This window comes from Eptesicus fuscus, chromosome 5 (assembly GCF_027574615.1).
Source record: "Eptesicus fuscus isolate TK198812 chromosome 5, DD_ASM_mEF_20220401, whole genome shotgun sequence".
Classification (NCBI taxonomy): Eukaryota; Metazoa; Chordata; class Mammalia; order Chiroptera; family Vespertilionidae; genus Eptesicus; species Eptesicus fuscus.
The window spans coordinates 10,859,321-10,875,571 of NC_072477.1; the positions used below are offsets into that span (position 1 = coordinate 10,859,321).

Genomic DNA, 16,251 nt, shown 5'->3' on the forward strand with positions numbered 1-16,251 from the left:
GACTTTATATTTAAAGTGGATTTCTTGTAAATGATGTGATTGGGTCTTATTTTTTCTCATCTGAAAATCTGTCTTTTAATTGGGATATTTAGACTATTTACATATAATGTGATTATTGACTTGTGTGTGTTTAAACTGACCACTCACTTTGTCATTTGTTTTTCAAATACCCAGTCATCTGTTCTTTATTATCCTTGCCTTCTTTCGGATTGAACATTCTTTTTTTATTCTTTTTAAAAAATCTCCTTTGTTTACTTATTAGATACATTTCCTTATTATTTTAGTCATTGCTTTAGTATGTGTAGCATACATCTTTAACTGCCTTCAAGTGATATTATACTAATTAACATATGGTGTAAGAACCGTCAAAGAATACACTGCTACTTGTTTTCTCCTAGCCTTTGTTCTATTGTTATATGTTTTATTTATATGTTTGTTATAAACCCTACCATTCATTGTTATTATTTTTGCTTTAAACAGTCAGTTGTCCTTTAAAGAGGTTAAATAATAAGAAGAATGTATTTTACTAGTATATTAACCTACCTAGTTATCATTTCTGGTACTTTTCATTTTTGTGTGTGTGTATATCCAGATTTCTATCTGCTGTCACTTTTTCTCTACCTGAATGACTTCTTCAACATTTTTTATAGTACAGGTCTGCTTGTGATGAATTCTTTTAGCTTTTGTATGTCTGCAACAGTATTTCTCTTTGTTTGTAGAAGTTATATTCACTGGGTATAAAATTCTAATTTGACAGGTTTTTTTTCCCCCTTGTAGCATTTTAACAGTGAAGCTCCACTGTCTTCTGACTTGCATTGTTTCTTATGAGAAGTCTACTGTCATCTTTATCTTTGGTCTTCTGTACCTAATATGCTTCCCACCCATTCTGGGTGCACTCATGATGTCTTCTGATTTTGGTTTTTAAATCATTTTCACCCCAAAAGTTTGACTATGATATGCTCAGGCATGATTTTCTTTTTATGTATTTTGCTTGGTGTTTACTGTTCTTTTTAAAGATGAAAATTTATGTCCTTAATCAAATTTGGAAAATTTGGGGCATTATGTTTTCAAATAATCTTTATGCCTCAGTCTTTCTCTTCTGTCCTCCCCTCTTCTTCTCAGACTTTAATTGTGATAGATAGATAGATATATAGATAGAAAAATAGATAGATGGATGATCAGTTTCATAGGCCCCCACGGTTCTAATTTTTAAGTCTTTATTTCCCTCTGTTTTATAGACTGCATAAGTCTGTTTTGTCTTCATAAATTCTCTTATCTCTATTCTTCTCTTGAACCCATTTAAGAGATTTTTTAAATATCAGATTTTTTTCTTCATTTGGTTCTTAATTCATTTTGAACATAGTTTTAATAGGGTTGTAAAATTTAATAGGCTCTGTTAATTTTAACATCTGGGTCATCATGAGGTCAATCCTTTTTATTGCTTTTGAACTTTCTGTAGAGTACAGCTTATATTTTCTTGTTTCTTCATATGTCTAAACATTTTGGATTATAACCCGGGTTTTGTAAAGAATCCTGTAATTTTTTTTTAAATATGTTTTTTAGTGACTTCAGAGAGAGAGATAGAAACATCAGTGATGAAAGAGAATAATTGATTGGCTGCCTCCTGCATGTCCCCTACTGGGGATCGATTCTATGACCTGGCATGTGCACTGACTGGGAATCAATTGTGACCTCCTGGTTGACACTCCATCACTGAGCCACACTGGCTGGGCAAATCCTGTTATCCTCACTCAAAAATGGTGATATATCAGTAGTTCTGGAAGTCAGCTGCCCTGGCATTTCTTTTTACAGCCCTTTCTCCATAGCTTTCTAGCTTCCCTGAAGGTAAGGGAGGCAGAAAGAATGAAAGCATGTTATCTCAGCTCCATTCTTAAGACTTTACTTTCAATATGTAACACCTTAGAACTTCGGAGAAGTGAAAAAAACAAACAAACATGGTTTTCCTTCGGCTGTATTGGCATTCTCTGGCTTGTAAGCCTGAGCATCTGCAGGTCTCCACAGTTGGGCTCAGCCTACCTGTCTGACCTCAGTGTCCCCCCACCTCTCCTAAGTCACCATTTCCTCTACCTTGGCCCACCCTGCTTTTCAGCAGGCACACCATGCTCACTCACTTGTCTGTGGATGAGTGCTTATGGCGAACTCATTTTTTAAAGCCAAATTCCAATTTCTATTTTTTTTTTTCTTACATGAAGTCTTCCCTGATTTCCAGTGACTGAAAGTCATCTCTCCCTATGCTGGGCTCTTTTATTTGTTTTCAAATTATTTAATATGGTTTCATTACAAGTAATAGAGACCCCTTCAGGCAAACTTAGTTTTTCTTGGAGTGTGGGAGAATATATTATAAGGAGACTTGGGTATCTAACATGCTGTTTCAAGGTCTCTAAATCCTGATTTTATATTCCTGAGAAAGATGATCTGATTGGCCTGGCTTGGGTCAGGTATGTTCCTCTCCTCCAATCAGTCTAAGGCTGGAAAGCAAGGTCACATGATTATAAACATGGCAGCCTGATGTAAGGAGGTTCTAGTGATTTTGGGTTGGTCAAAGGAAAAGATATGACCACAAGGTGGCAGTAGCACACACAAGCTTTATTGGGCAATACTTTGGTAAGTTTGCATGGTGGAACTGAGGAGAAGCCAGTCAGGATAGGAGTCTGTCCAGAGACTATAGGCCAGTGATGGCGAACCTATGACACGCGTGTCAGCACTGACACGTGTAGCTATTTCTGATGACACGCGGCCGCTGAGGCAGCCGCATGCCGAGGATAAAACATTTGCTGCTCCTGAGGATGAAATATTTGCGAAATAACGTTTTTTCCTCAAAGTGACACACTACCCGAGTTATGCTCAGTTTTTTGGCGAAGTTTGACACCCCAAACTCAAAAGGTTGCCCATCACTGCTATAGGGGGAGAGTTGAGCGTAGGTACCAAGGAAGGGAGGAGGGTAAGGGAACTCTGGGGAAGAGGGTAATTGGAGAGGGGCTTATATGTGTCTAGGTGATGTCATCCAGCATCATGTTGGGGAGTCTCTAGGTCAAAGAGCTCCTTGAAAGGCCGGTTGTGACTTAGGGTCTTAAAACCACAAGGCTCTCTCTTTTCAATGGCTAGCAGATGCTGGGTGTAGTTTTGTGGGGTGTGTAAAGCAGGCAGGCTCTAAATGGCTAAAAATCTGCTTATTGGGGCTATTTCAAAAATAATTGGATGTGTAAAAATTTGAATTTGGTACCAAGCAGGCCCTTGAGCTAACAGTTCTTAGGCTGAAGTGAAGAAATAAACAATGTAGGAGCCAGTATACATGGGCCATCTTTGGCTCATTCATATAACACCCTGACTTATCCCTGTTGATGCTGGTAGCGGGGAGGGGATTTGAAAGGAAAAGGAGACAGTTTCTAAAGAAAGTAGGGACCTCTAGATGTTGGTGTACATGCCAGCTCCTTTAAGTTCGTTGGCGTATTTATCTCTGTATTAACTAAAGTCCCCTTTACCTTATTATACATCATAAATGTGAAACATGTTTGTTGAATGAATGAATGGATGGATGAGAGAAAGAAAGAAAGAAAGAATAAATGAATGAAATGAATGCTCTTCTCCTCTCTGAAAAGCCTGGCATATGTCTAAAATCTCCCTTCTGGTGCTTTCCTGGGCTGGTCATAGTATTTTCTCTCCTAGGCTCTTCTATATCATTCCTTTGACACATGGCATCTGATGTGGTTACATTTTTATTCCTACCAAGAACGTAAACTTCTGGAAGGCTTGGGGGTACACCATCTATTTCTTTAATCTTTCAAGTTGTTGGAGTCATGCCCTGCCTGGGGTTGGGGAACACTGACCCACTGGGTTGGGGTGCTTGCCAGGTGGAGGACCTGGTCCTCCGGTGAGAAGGCTGAGCAGAGTCTGAAACTGCAGCCAGGTTTCAGGAAAGCCTTGGTGGTGGCCAAGAAGACAACCAGTGTGACTGATCCTAGAGAAGCAGTACAAATAGCAAGTCAGTTGATAAAGTCACGCTGGGGAGAGTGTGGAGGAGGGCAGGCCCAGAACAGGTCAAGGGCAGCAACTCAGGACTGAGACTGAGAACACTGACAAGGGGCCAGTGTCTTTTCTACAAGGTGTCTGTGTTTCGAAGCTCCTGGACGCCTGACACTCACTTGGTGCCTAGCACAGAGCTTCATTGCACTGGGAGGCCACTAGGTATAGTATCTTCCTGCATCCTAGGCGGCACTTGAATCCCAGAAGTCAGAACTTAGGCCGCAGCAGAAGGTTAAGTTCTTGCATGTAGGACACAGTGTGCTCATCCTTGAAATTTAGTTTGCTTATTTATCTCTGCACCTTAGAAGAGCGGAAGCGTCCATTTCCACCTGGTCTGTATAAGAATATGAAAGATTAAAACAACACAGATGCACAGAGAGGAGAGGAGACACTATAGCGGGATGCCATTTTTCTCAAGATGCTGCAGCATTATCTGCACACAAATGAAACGCCCTCTGAGTGCCTCAATGATGGTAGTATTGACGGCTCTGCTTCTCCACGATGCACAACTCGCAGAGGGAAAATGTCCTGGTTGTGGAGCAAAACTTGGGTTCTGTAACAATTTGGATGCTTTATTTGGACAACCTGGATGCTGGGGGCTCCTCTCACACCCTAAACGCAGCCATTTCAAGTGGGGTGGCTGTGGTGGAGATGAGGGGCACACCTGCTTCAGGGTCCAGGGGCCGGCACAGTGATGGCCCCTGGAAGGCTCCTTGGGTTCCTGCTGCAGCTCAGGACCCTTGGTGTTCATGAGTGGGCAGTCTAAACAGCGCACCTGGGACTCTCATCACACATTCCAGGATTTGTTTTTTTCTATTGCCATTTGCATTCAACACGATCTTGTGTTAGTTTCAGATGTACAGCGCAGCGGATAGACAGTCACATAGGCTACAGAATGTTCCCTCCGATGATTCAGGTGCCCACCTGGGGCCATAGACAGTTCATTATTGTTGACTATGTTCCCTATGCTTTACCTGTGCTTGTTTTGAAACTACCGATTGGCCCTTCTTAATCCCATCACCATTTTTTTACCCCTCCCCCCAACACCACTCCCCTCTGGCCTCCATCAGTTTGCTCTCTGTGTCCATAAGTCTGTTCCTATTTCATTTTGTTCTCTGGCTTCCACATATGAGTGATATCTTGTGGTATTTGTCTTTCTCTGTCTGGTTTATTTTACTGAGCATAATACCCTCTAGATCCACAGTGTGCACATGAATACATACTGACTGGTGGGTTTCTTCCTAAATGGTCTTCACTGTACTTGAAGCATTTCTGAAAAACAAAACCGAATACCTTTCTGAATGACAGTGTGTGCCATAAGCGGACAATAGCGATTGTATTCTTAGTGTCTGTAAATCTCGGAAGAAATTTTTTTCTGCCCTTGCCCAAAGTGGATTGTCAATCTAGCGCGGGCCCTTCGGGCGAACGTGGAACACGCTTGGTGTGAATGTTTCGCCATCTCGCTCTGCTGTGGAAATGACAAACAGATGATGATCAATGTAAACTCTTGGGCCTCTCTTCTTTTAAGGAGAGTGTGGCAGAGAGAGCCACGGGAAGCACCGAATAAAGTGAAGCTAGTAGAATGGCAAGATGCACAGATGGAGTGGGGACTATAAAATTCCTCGAAAGCGCACGCGGAATGTGTGATGAACTAAAATTAAATCTGGTTGTGCTAGGCAGTGTGAGCAGTGGAAAGAGGGCTGTCCTGACAGCGTAAGCTTGCTCTTAACTTACGTGACCTTGACCAACCTCTTTGGGCCTCGGTTCCTATGTTGATAAAGTCTGGTTTTAGTGGATGATGTCCATCTCTAAGCGCCTGGCTCTAAGATCGTGTGATAAGGAACATTCCTTGGCAATTTAATTGTACTTAACTGAGGCAACATTGCTGTGATCTTGGCGTGTGATTTACGCGGCTTGGCCCCAGGGAGGAGGTGAGGACAGCCCTGAGCTTATAAACACAGACGCTGAGGTCTCCAGCCTGATTGATGCTGAGGCCCAGGGCACATTCATTTACAATAGCCTGCTCCCTGGGAGACCTGCCCAGCGGAGTCTGCCCAGCGGAGTCCGAGGGAGAGCAGAATGTTGCTCCATCGTTCCAGCCAGCGCCCATCCGCCCGGGAGCTCTCTTTCCCCGCTGTCAGGACAGTGTCTTTCCCTTCTCCACCCTCCTCTTCCTTCACTCGCTGCTTTCCTCTTTTTCTAGCATCTTCTCCTCTGTTCTGGCTTACCTGGTTATTACCGTGTCTCCCGTGATCAGCATCATGCGCTGGTTCTCAGCGGCCCTTCCACACCAGCAGCTTACATCCTGGAAGAAACAGAGATAGGGCAACGTCCCCTTCCTTCTAGCTCCCCTGGAAACGCTACCAACTTTTCTCTAATGTAGGAGAGGGTGTGTGTGTAAGAGAGACAGAAAGAGAAAGAGACTGTTCCATTTGGTGAAACAGTGGTTAGGGTTTTGACATTGACAGAAAAACAAACTCGGAAATAGTTGTGCTGGGAACAGCATTGGACACCGTGGAAGCTGCACTTAGGAAGTGGGGTTTGGGGAAGCTGTGGCTGCTTAGTTTCTGTCTTACATTTCACTCTTATTACTCAAGATGTGAAAGTCTGCCGTGCCCTCCCTCCGCCACCCCCCCCCCCCCTTGCCGGACAGCCCTTGCATCAGTCCTGAAGGGGATCAGAACATGCCACCCCAAGGCGTGCATATTGGTTATTTTGAGCTGAAGGCACTTGAGAAAGGGCAGATGTAGGAAGCGCTGTCTGCCTTCCCGTTCCCGACCTGAAGGCAGTGCATACATTTCCTACGAGCAAGGTGCCTTCCTCTACCAGGAAGAGAACATTCTTTCACAGAGACAGGGAGGTGAAGCTGAGAAGAGTCGAATACAAAGAGACCTCACTGGAATAACCCTTGTCTTCCATCGGTTTCCCTCATATATTCCTAGTCACTTTCCAGCAAACCCTCCCTTCCTGGGTCTTGTCGCGTCTCCACAGTCGATCACTCTTTGTTAGACTGGCATATGAAACCCAGGTCTGACCACTTTTTTGGGGGGAGTTCACTTTCTCTGAAGCCCCCTGTGCCATGTGAAAATCTTACCGGTATCAAATAAGATTTGTATGTGTTTTCTCCTGTTAAACTGTCTTCTGTCAGTGTGATTCACAGGCCCCAGGTACAGAACCTAAGAGGACAGAGGAAAAGTCTTTCCTTCCCTAGAGTTCCCAAGCAGCGGGTCCTGCTGCCCAGCCCCCTGACCCCCTGTATGGCTTCCTGCCGGCCCTGGAGGGATGCAGATACTGTTGTTTGTTCAGTATCGTAGGCGAATGACCGAGAATGGGCGTGCCATGCTGAGAAAGCGGCATGCTGTTCCTTCTGGAGAGTGCGCTGTTCCTGTCAAGCCTGCAAAACCTCATGCAGCCTGGGCCCGCTTAGGTCCCGTGCGTTAGGGGATGACCTCTGGGATTCAGGTCCAAAGGACTCTGAGAGAATGTGAGTTACAATGTGACACAGAAGCCAAGCAGGTCTTCTGACAACCCTGCCCCGGGGATGATTTGAATGTGAGTTGAGGAACCCGCTGGACGCTCTCGATGGCCCCCACGCCCACCCTGGCCAGGTGTGCACATTAGGGGTGATGGAACAGGAACGGAAGTAGCCTTTGGGGAAAGGCATGGGGCGAACTTGGTAATTCATTTAAATCTGTGACTTCACAGTTGCCGTCGCCAATCTCCAGGAATACCCTGCCATTCTGAATGTGACGGTAACTGCGATCACGGGTTGTCTGGGAGTTGAGGTGCAGCTGCACCCCCCCCCTCCCCACACACACACACACACACTGGTCTCTGACATGGTTGGAGATGTGCCTTGGTGGGATGCTCAGCCAGTCAGAGGGCAGCGTGCGTCCCGGACTTACTCAGGACACACAGCTCTACCTGCTTAGCAGCAGTGGCCATCGGTGCGTCTGCAGGACCAGCTCCCAGGACCCGTTGACTTTCTCTGGCTCCGAGGATGCCCTGAGGCTTATTCAGGATCCCTGTCCTGGGTCGTGGAGCTGAAGCCTTTCTCCAGCCGGATCCCGGATTCTGTTTATAAAGAAAAGCCGAGTGCAAAGAGTGTTGGGACTTAGGAGGCATAGGTTCGAGTCCCGGCCCTACCACCAGTCGGCGGTGAGACCTGTGCAAGCCGCTTCGGTGAGCCTCAAGGTCTTCACGTGCAAAACGAGGAATTCCCCTCCCTGCCTTCCAGCTTTTCTCACAGGGCCCCCATTTGTGTGCAGGAGCGGGAGTCCCCGAGTGTGGGGGGGAGGTCTGCCTGCCAATTTTGTTCTGCTGCTTGTCTGTGTGGGTCCTGTGAGAGGGAAGGAGGAGGGATCACGCTCAGTGGTGAATGGGAGCTGGAAAACGGTGGGAATGCAAATCCTAAGCTCCTATTTGCATGACAAGATAAAAATAGCTACTACAATCTGTAACAACCGGTCCTTTTGAAATTGCGAAGAAGTAGTTTTTTTTTCAGATTGAAAAATACCATTTGTATTAGACGTAAGCACACGATCAGCAAAGTCCTTGAGGATGATTGTTGGCACTTTAAAATTTTCATTAAAAATTAAAGTCTTTCTTCATTCCCCAAATATTTAAGGGCCTATTGTATGCCACACACTGGAGTCCTACGGCAGTGAGCAAAACAGACCAAAAAAAAAAAAAATACCCTAATCTCTTGAGACTGATCTGCTAGTGGGGAGATGGAAAAGGATCAAAATAAATAATATGTATAATTTGCAAATAGGAATAAATGCTGTGGAGAAGGATGAAGCATGGGCAGGGGCTGTAACTTTAAACCAGATGGCCAGGGTAGGTTCCCTCGCTGAAGGAGGTGAGAGGTCATGGCAGGTGGATGTCTGGAGGAGGAATTCTGCAGGTTGAGGTCCTAAAGGGGGTCTGGTCTTCAGGAAGAGCAAGAGGCCAGGCTGGGTGCAACAGACTGAGTGAGGGAGATCCATAGGAGATGAGCTCACTCGGACAGTTGGTGGTGGTGGGCCTGGATGTCAGATGGTAAAAGCTGGTGGGAAGGTTTTGAGGGAGGCGGGCATTAGGGGAGCCGACCTACCTTGCATTTGACAACCTGAGTTTAACTTTTGACTCCCCCAGAGCTTAACTACTAAGAGCCTGCTGTTGACCGGAAGCCTTCCTGATAACACCAACAGTATTTTTCATGTTACATGTTTTATCTACTGTATTCTTACCATAAAGTAAGCTAGAGAAAAGAAAATGTTAAGAAAATCATGAGGAAGAGGAAATACCTTTACTGCATTTACTGAAAGAAATCTGCATATACGTGGACCTGCGCAATCCAAACCTATGTTCGAGGGTCACCTGTGCTTTAAAAGGGCCAGTTGATAGCAGTTTTTCTTTTTTTTGCCTTGTGCAAAGCCTCTTGTTTGGATCAGAGGAAAAGCCTAAAATCATAATATCCCAGCCTGTGTGGTGTTCCAGATCCTGCTACTCAATGTGTGGTCCACGGGCCAGCAGCGTGGGCAACCCCTGAGCGCTTTGAAATGCAGAACCTCAACCCCAACCCGGCCCCGGAAGTGAGACCCTGCATCTGACAGGGCCTGCAAGTGATCCATGGGCACTTTCCCGTTGGAGAGGCACTGAGCTACAGGTGCCTGTGGCCCTGGGCATCAGGAGCCTGCGAGTCGGCTCAGTGCGTGTCCACTGGGGTGTCTCTTCGATGGGCTGAGAGATGTTCTTTCCTCTTTGCAGAGTGTCCCAAAGGCACACAGTCTGTACCGGGATGGGAGCAGCAGGGAGTGGTGGCTAACCTGTAGACCAAGTTCCCATCATCTTCTGCCAGGTCCCAGAGGGTCCCAGAGGGTCCCAGCAGTCCCAGCTGCAGGAAGGCTGGCTGCCTTTGAGGGTCCCTGAGAATGTTGCTCCTCATGGCAAGCGCCCATAGTACTCCCCCCCCCCCCCCCCCCCCCCCCCCCCCTGAGACAGAGCACATGGCCTAGAATCTTGGCGATCTCATTTTGGTTCGACTGTTAGGAACGTCTGAGGAACTTTGGGCAAATCACTTCCCATATCTGTGCATCAGGCTCCTTATTGATAAAATGAGGTTATAATCATTTCGACTTCACAGGCAGGTTATGGAAGGCTTCATTCTATAAATGCTGCTGAGAGCTGTTCTTAAACGTGCGATTTCCAGGCTTGAGTCACCGCACGCTAGCACGCCTTTTTTTAAAAATGAGTGTGAAATCCTTCCCCTACCTCTGTTCATTTAATGACTGCAGCGTTGACGGCAGATAGTGGCGAATGCCTATTAATGTTACTCACAGATTATTATGGGTTAAGAAACAAATTAGGCATTGACCTTTCTTGGCTGTTTCTGAATTAGTCACACTTCCCATCATTTGTGGGTGTCAGCAGGATGACCTAAAATAAAGTTCGGGTGGAAATCTTTCAAAATGTGTTTTGGATTCCTCCTTAGCATAAGTGAAGGCAATCTGATGGAGGGCTTGCCATCAACGAGAAAGGCCTTTTCTGCAAAGCACGTGCCTGGCCAGGGCGTTTGTATTGAACGTTGATTTCTGGATGTGGTGGGATTCTCAAATTTCTCAAGTGTTTCCTGTCCTGCTGAGGACTCTAGTCGAAAACAGTCTTCATTTGTCACTGCCGTTTTCCATCCGCGGGGCAACTCGATAGGGGCCATTGCCCTGTGTCTTACCTTACCACCTTGTCCAGATCTGCCCACTGCTAGCTGGGGTCGGGTGTGTTCAGATTTCTGCCCTGGAGCTGAGAGATGGCCTTCTGGGCTCACTGACCAACTACTTGATCGGCTGCTGTCCTTGCTGAGTAAGGCGGTGTTCCATTAGTGTGTGATTTTAGGCCACCTACCGATTAAAGCAAGCAAGCGAGCTAGGCAGGCAATATTAACAGTCACCACCAAAACGCCTCTAGTCACGTCTGTGTCTCCGATCAAGTTCAGGCTGCGGAGATAAGATTCAACCATTGCAACTTAGCCAGGCGGAAACCGCATAGGGGCTAAGTCACGGATCACGCATGCTTTCCTGCCTTTTGCTGTTCCTTCTAGTCAGAGGATTGTCCTAGACCTCCAGGATACATAGAGGCCTGTGAGGAAGAAAGGGCTTCCTGCCCTGGCTGACTGGGTGGCTCAGTTGGTTGGAGCGCCTTCATGTGCACCAAAAGGTTGTGGGTTCGATTCCCAGTCAGGACACATACCTAGGTTGTGGGTTCAATTCACAGTCAGGACACATACCTAGGTTGTGGGTTCGATTCCTAGTCAAGGAGTGTGCAGGAGGCAACCTATTGATGTTTCTCTCTCACATCAATGTTCCCCTCTCTCTCTCTCTCTCCCCCTTCCTGACTAAAAATCAATAAAAACTAGATTATCGGGTGAGGGTTAAAAAAGAGAGAGAGAGGGAGAGAGAGAAAGTGCTTCACGACAAGTTCCCGTCTGGTCCAGAAACTCCTGGCACGAGTGGGGACTGGAGCTAAGCGCCCCGGGTGCCGAGTGTCTGGAAGAGCTCACTGGGATTGAGGAAGTGTAACAACCGATCCTGTGGGCCATGGTGGCTTCTGGAGGGAGTTAGTCTAGTAATATTGTAACGTGTCATCTTACAGAAAGTTTATACCAAGAAGAAGGTCTCTCCAAAGCAATGTGAAGCCACTCCTCAGAGATTCCCCCAGACCTGGGACTTGGGTTAGGGTTAAGGTTTGGGGCAGTAGGGGAGCCGGGGATAGACATTGGTGCTGGGCCGGGTTGTTGTAGATACCCCAACACTCTCCTCACACGGACACGTGGCTCTTCTCCACGCTCTTGCCCTCTCCAGTCCCCTTCATAAATGGGGCAGATGGAAGGTCAGCCCACGGGATTCTTCCAGGACAGACCCAGAAGGAATGTGCTATCATTTTGTTCTCCCAGCGTATCAACAAGTCAGTAGAAGAGCGCTCACTTCTGTCATAAGCCTTGCCATGCACTTCCCATTTCCAAGTGCATAGGAATCCGAACTCGCATTGTTTGGGCCACCTCATGGCATTGTCGCCGTGCTGCTCACACATGGGTTGCATTCTCAACACTTGCTCTGGGGAGTGAGCTAGCGACGCCACAGACTTCAGTGTTCTGTGGGTTGGTATCCGCTGAGCGCACCTGAGTGGGTTAGTAATGCACTTGGCTTGCATGTTCACTTCTTGAGCGACCCAGTTAGAGGCCTGGCCCCGGGACAGGATGAGGCAGGCTAGCTGGGCACTGTCAGGGAGCCCTCCCAGCTGGGGCACGGGGGCTCCTGCCATCCTAGCCAGGGGTGCAAACAAGTGTGAGAGCGAGGGGAGAGTCCCTGCTGTTGGGTTGGCTCTGGGTCACTTTCTTTCTGGCTGTGTAGGTAAATAAAAAGAAGGGAGAAAATCCGATGGGCTGGATGCTAGAGCTTATTTCATGGTGTCGCATATCTGTCTTTTGGGAGCAGCCATTGTGAGTGGTCTCCTGGCTTTCATCCAACTGTTAATCAAACTTGAAAGATTTAGAAACTTCTTTATGTGTTAGTATGCCCCGTGGAGCAGGACTCACTCTATGCCCTCGTCAGTGGCCAAGCAGAGCTTCAGAGTGGTCCTGACCCAGTGACAATCACGTGCCCATCACTAGCCAGGCTGCGCCAGACCCCCAGCCCCGACTCCGTCTGTCCCACTATTGTCTCTCAGATGGTGAAGTGGCTCGATCCATAAAACGTGTGGTTGCTAGGAGGGACTCTTGTTGGTAAGGAGAACTGGGAACATTCTCATTTCTAGATTACCTTTCAAATATTCAAATCCATGCACCAGGAGCATATGGCTAGAACTTTTACTTTTTCACTCAGATGTCTTCCAATGTGCTTCATTGAATTCCAAATCCACATCAGGTTTGAATTTTGAAAATGCCAACTGTGTGCTCACTGAATGTGAGAAATGAACACTTTCATAAATGGTCTTAAAAAATAGCGGTGATTAATTTTTCTGCATTCATATAAACCAGCTATATGGACTCTTCCTCCCCCCCCCACACACACACACTTTGGTTCATGTGCATCTTGATAATAATGAGGGAACTATGTTACCATTGTTCTTAGTTAATTTTCTTTCTTTTTAAAAAATATTTTTATTGATTTCAAAGAGGAAGGGAGAAGGAGAGAGAGAAACATCAATGATGAGAGAGAATCATTGATTGGCTGCCTCCTGCATGCTCCCCACTGGGGATCAATCCCACAACCCAGGTACGTGCCCTGAACAGAATTCGAACCTCAACCTCCTGCTCCATAGGTCAACGTTCAACCAGTAAGACACGCCGGCTGGGCCTCAGTTAATTTTCTGTAAGATCGCTCTATCGTAGCACATATCAGACAGCAAAAGAGAGTGGACCACATGGTCTCTTCTGTCCGTTCTGCTGGCCAGGAACGTGGCTCAGCTGTGGGCGGATGGGACAGTCCTCCTGGCCCTCACCTGTCTGTGTCTGCTCTGTCTGCTCAGCCTGCACACAGTGTGGCCCAGGGATTATCTGTTTTCTTCCCCCTCCGGTTGAGTTTAATTTGTAGGTGCCATTTCTGCTTTCATCTCCTACCAGGTGAGAGTTCTCAAGCACCTTAGAACCAATAAAAAAAGGGCTTTTATCTGCTAGGTTTTCTCCAGGCGCAGAGAAAATTAGTCCCAACGTGTGTTTTGCATGACCTCAATCAGAGACTCTATCAGTGACAAGAACGTCTCCTGATGGTCAGAAAACTGCCTGACAGAGAGAGCCCAGGCCCGGGGCTCGAAGGGCTTCATAAGGTTTGGGATGCCTACCTGTGGAGGCCTGCCCCCACTCACAAACATAGTCACATGCACCACGTTCCACTTGAAATACAATTTATACATTGTACATCTTCACATTCAAATTAGCATTCATTGTAAAATGTAACATTATTTTGTGTATTACTAAGAAAAATGATGCCTAATATAATTCAATGCACTCATTTCAGAGGGTTCAAATGTAGAAAAATGTGCATTTTAGAATTGGTGAAATGCACTTTGAGTTGAGTTGCATTTGGGTCATTGAGATAATGCTAAATTGTGTAGGTTTTATGACAATTTATTTTTTTTTTTTACATTTTATTGATTTTTTACAGAGAGGAAGGGAGAGGGATAGAGAGTTAGAAACATCGATGAAACAGAAACATCAATCAGCTGCCTCCTGCACACTCCCTACTGGGGATGTGCCCGCAACCAAGGTACATGCCCTTGACCGGAATCGAACCTGGGACCCTTGAGTCCACAGGCCGACGCTCTATCCACTGAGCCAAACCGGTTAGGGCTATGACAATTTATTTCTAACACTAGAGGCCCGATGCACGAAGATTCATGCAAGAATGGGCCTTCCTTCCCCTGGCTGCCGGCACTGCCTTTGCTCCGGCCCGGAGCCGCCTTTCTGCCTTCCCACACTGCCCAGAGGCCCGGAGTGGCTGGGGTGATGCGGAACGTCTGTGTCGTCACCATGGCAACGACGCAAGCATCCCGCCCCGCCCCCGGCCGCTCAGCACCTGTGTATGCAAATTAACCCACCATCTTTGTTGGGTTCATTTGCATACACACTCCTGATTGGCTGGTAGACATCGTGAAGGTACGGTCAATTTGCATCTTACTCTCTTATTAGTGTAGATAGGAAAAGCTAAAACACCCTTTGCCCATTACCCAACTTTGGCAGATCTCAACATTTTGCCATATTTTCTTCAAATGCAGGAATGGGCAAAAGTAGGCTTACAGTTGTTCACATGGAAAAAGACATGCAGGTTATGGTTATTACAATAACTATGTTGGCCCTGGCCAGTTTGGCTCAGTGGATAGAGCATCGGCCCGCGGACTGACGGGTCTCTGGTTCGATTCCAGTCAAGGGCACGTACCTCGATTTTGGGGCGTGTGAGGCAGCCAATCGATGTGTCTCTCTCACATCGATGTTTCTCTCTTTCTGTCTCTCCCTTCTCTCCCTTCCCTTCCATTCCACTTTCTCTAAAAAAAATGTCCTCAGGTGAGGATTAAAAAAAAAAAAGCTTTGTTAACGCAAAAAATAAAAATAAAAAATGGCACAGTAAACCTACTTTTGCCCACTCTTGTATTTTCAAAAAAATAAGACATGGAAGATATAATTGCAGGCCCCTGTGTATCCCTTCCCCAGTCCCAGGACCTCATCTCTTCCTTGTGCCCCATGTAACCACCACCTTGAATTTGGTGTTTATCATTCCCATGCACGTGTGTAAACTTAGTAGCTATCAGTAGTAGAACCCTGGGGCTTTAGCTGGACACCTTCTACTCCAGGGGCTAAGTGACTACCTTCTGGCTGATGGAGGACTGTGGAAGGGATGGGTATGATGTGTGGATTTCACCTTTAAAACGAACGAGTGAGCCCTCACGTTCTCTTTCTTCCGTGCTCCTGATGAGGGCAGGGACAAGGTGTTCACGTGATACTGAAAACCATGCAGATGTGGGACAGACGCTAGGAAGCAGCAGCGCAACTAGAGAGAGAGGCCCTGGGTGTCCGCCTTCAGGGTACCAGCTGCCCAGCTACCTCCCACCCCTGCTCCACCACCGACCATCTACCGTCGTGGGCTGTTATTTGAGAAGTAAACGAATAGCCATCTTCTTATATAAGTCAGTGTTACAGGCCCCCAAATGTTCTAATGTACAGTCTGATTATATACATTACTAGTGACAACTTTTCTATTAACAACTTCCATTTTTATTAAGGGGTGGGAGGGTTAGGGCAAAACACATTAATTCAATTCACTGTAGGCTTGGATTGAAAAGCAAAAATAAATTTTTTTACCACTTCCCCAATGGCTAGGTATTCATGTCCAATCCTGGAGTGAACGCTTTGAGGGTACATGAGTTGAGCTCATTGGTTATCATCCATATACCAGATGTACTGGTTAATAATGCGGATTTTGTAACTAAAGAAAACACGGTAATTTCAAGAGAAACATCAAAAGTGCTTTAATCAAAGTAATGTCCGTCGCTAGCTACACATTTCCCCCATCTTTCAGGTAATTTGTGGATACTGTCCCAATAAAACTTTTCTTGTTTTGAGGCAAACCATTCAGAGACCCAATTTTCCACTTCTCCGTATGTTTTGAAGTGCTGCTCAGAAAGTGCGTGTGCCATTGATCGGAACAAGTGGTAATCTGAAGGAGCAGGGTCTGGTGA

The 16,251-nt window shown here is 46.4% G+C and overlaps 1 protein-coding gene and 1 pseudogene across 1 annotated transcript in view; one reads left to right on the top strand and one right to left on the bottom strand.

Annotated features, from left to right (window-relative positions):
* FOXN3 (forkhead box N3) overlaps positions 1-16,251 on the top strand; it is a 361,268-nt gene that overhangs the window by 58,872 nt on the left and 286,145 nt on the right. The window lies entirely within an intron of this gene.
* LOC103292275 (60S ribosomal protein L13-like) overlaps positions 8,057-16,251 on the bottom strand; it is a 62,032-nt pseudogene continuing 53,837 nt past the window's right edge.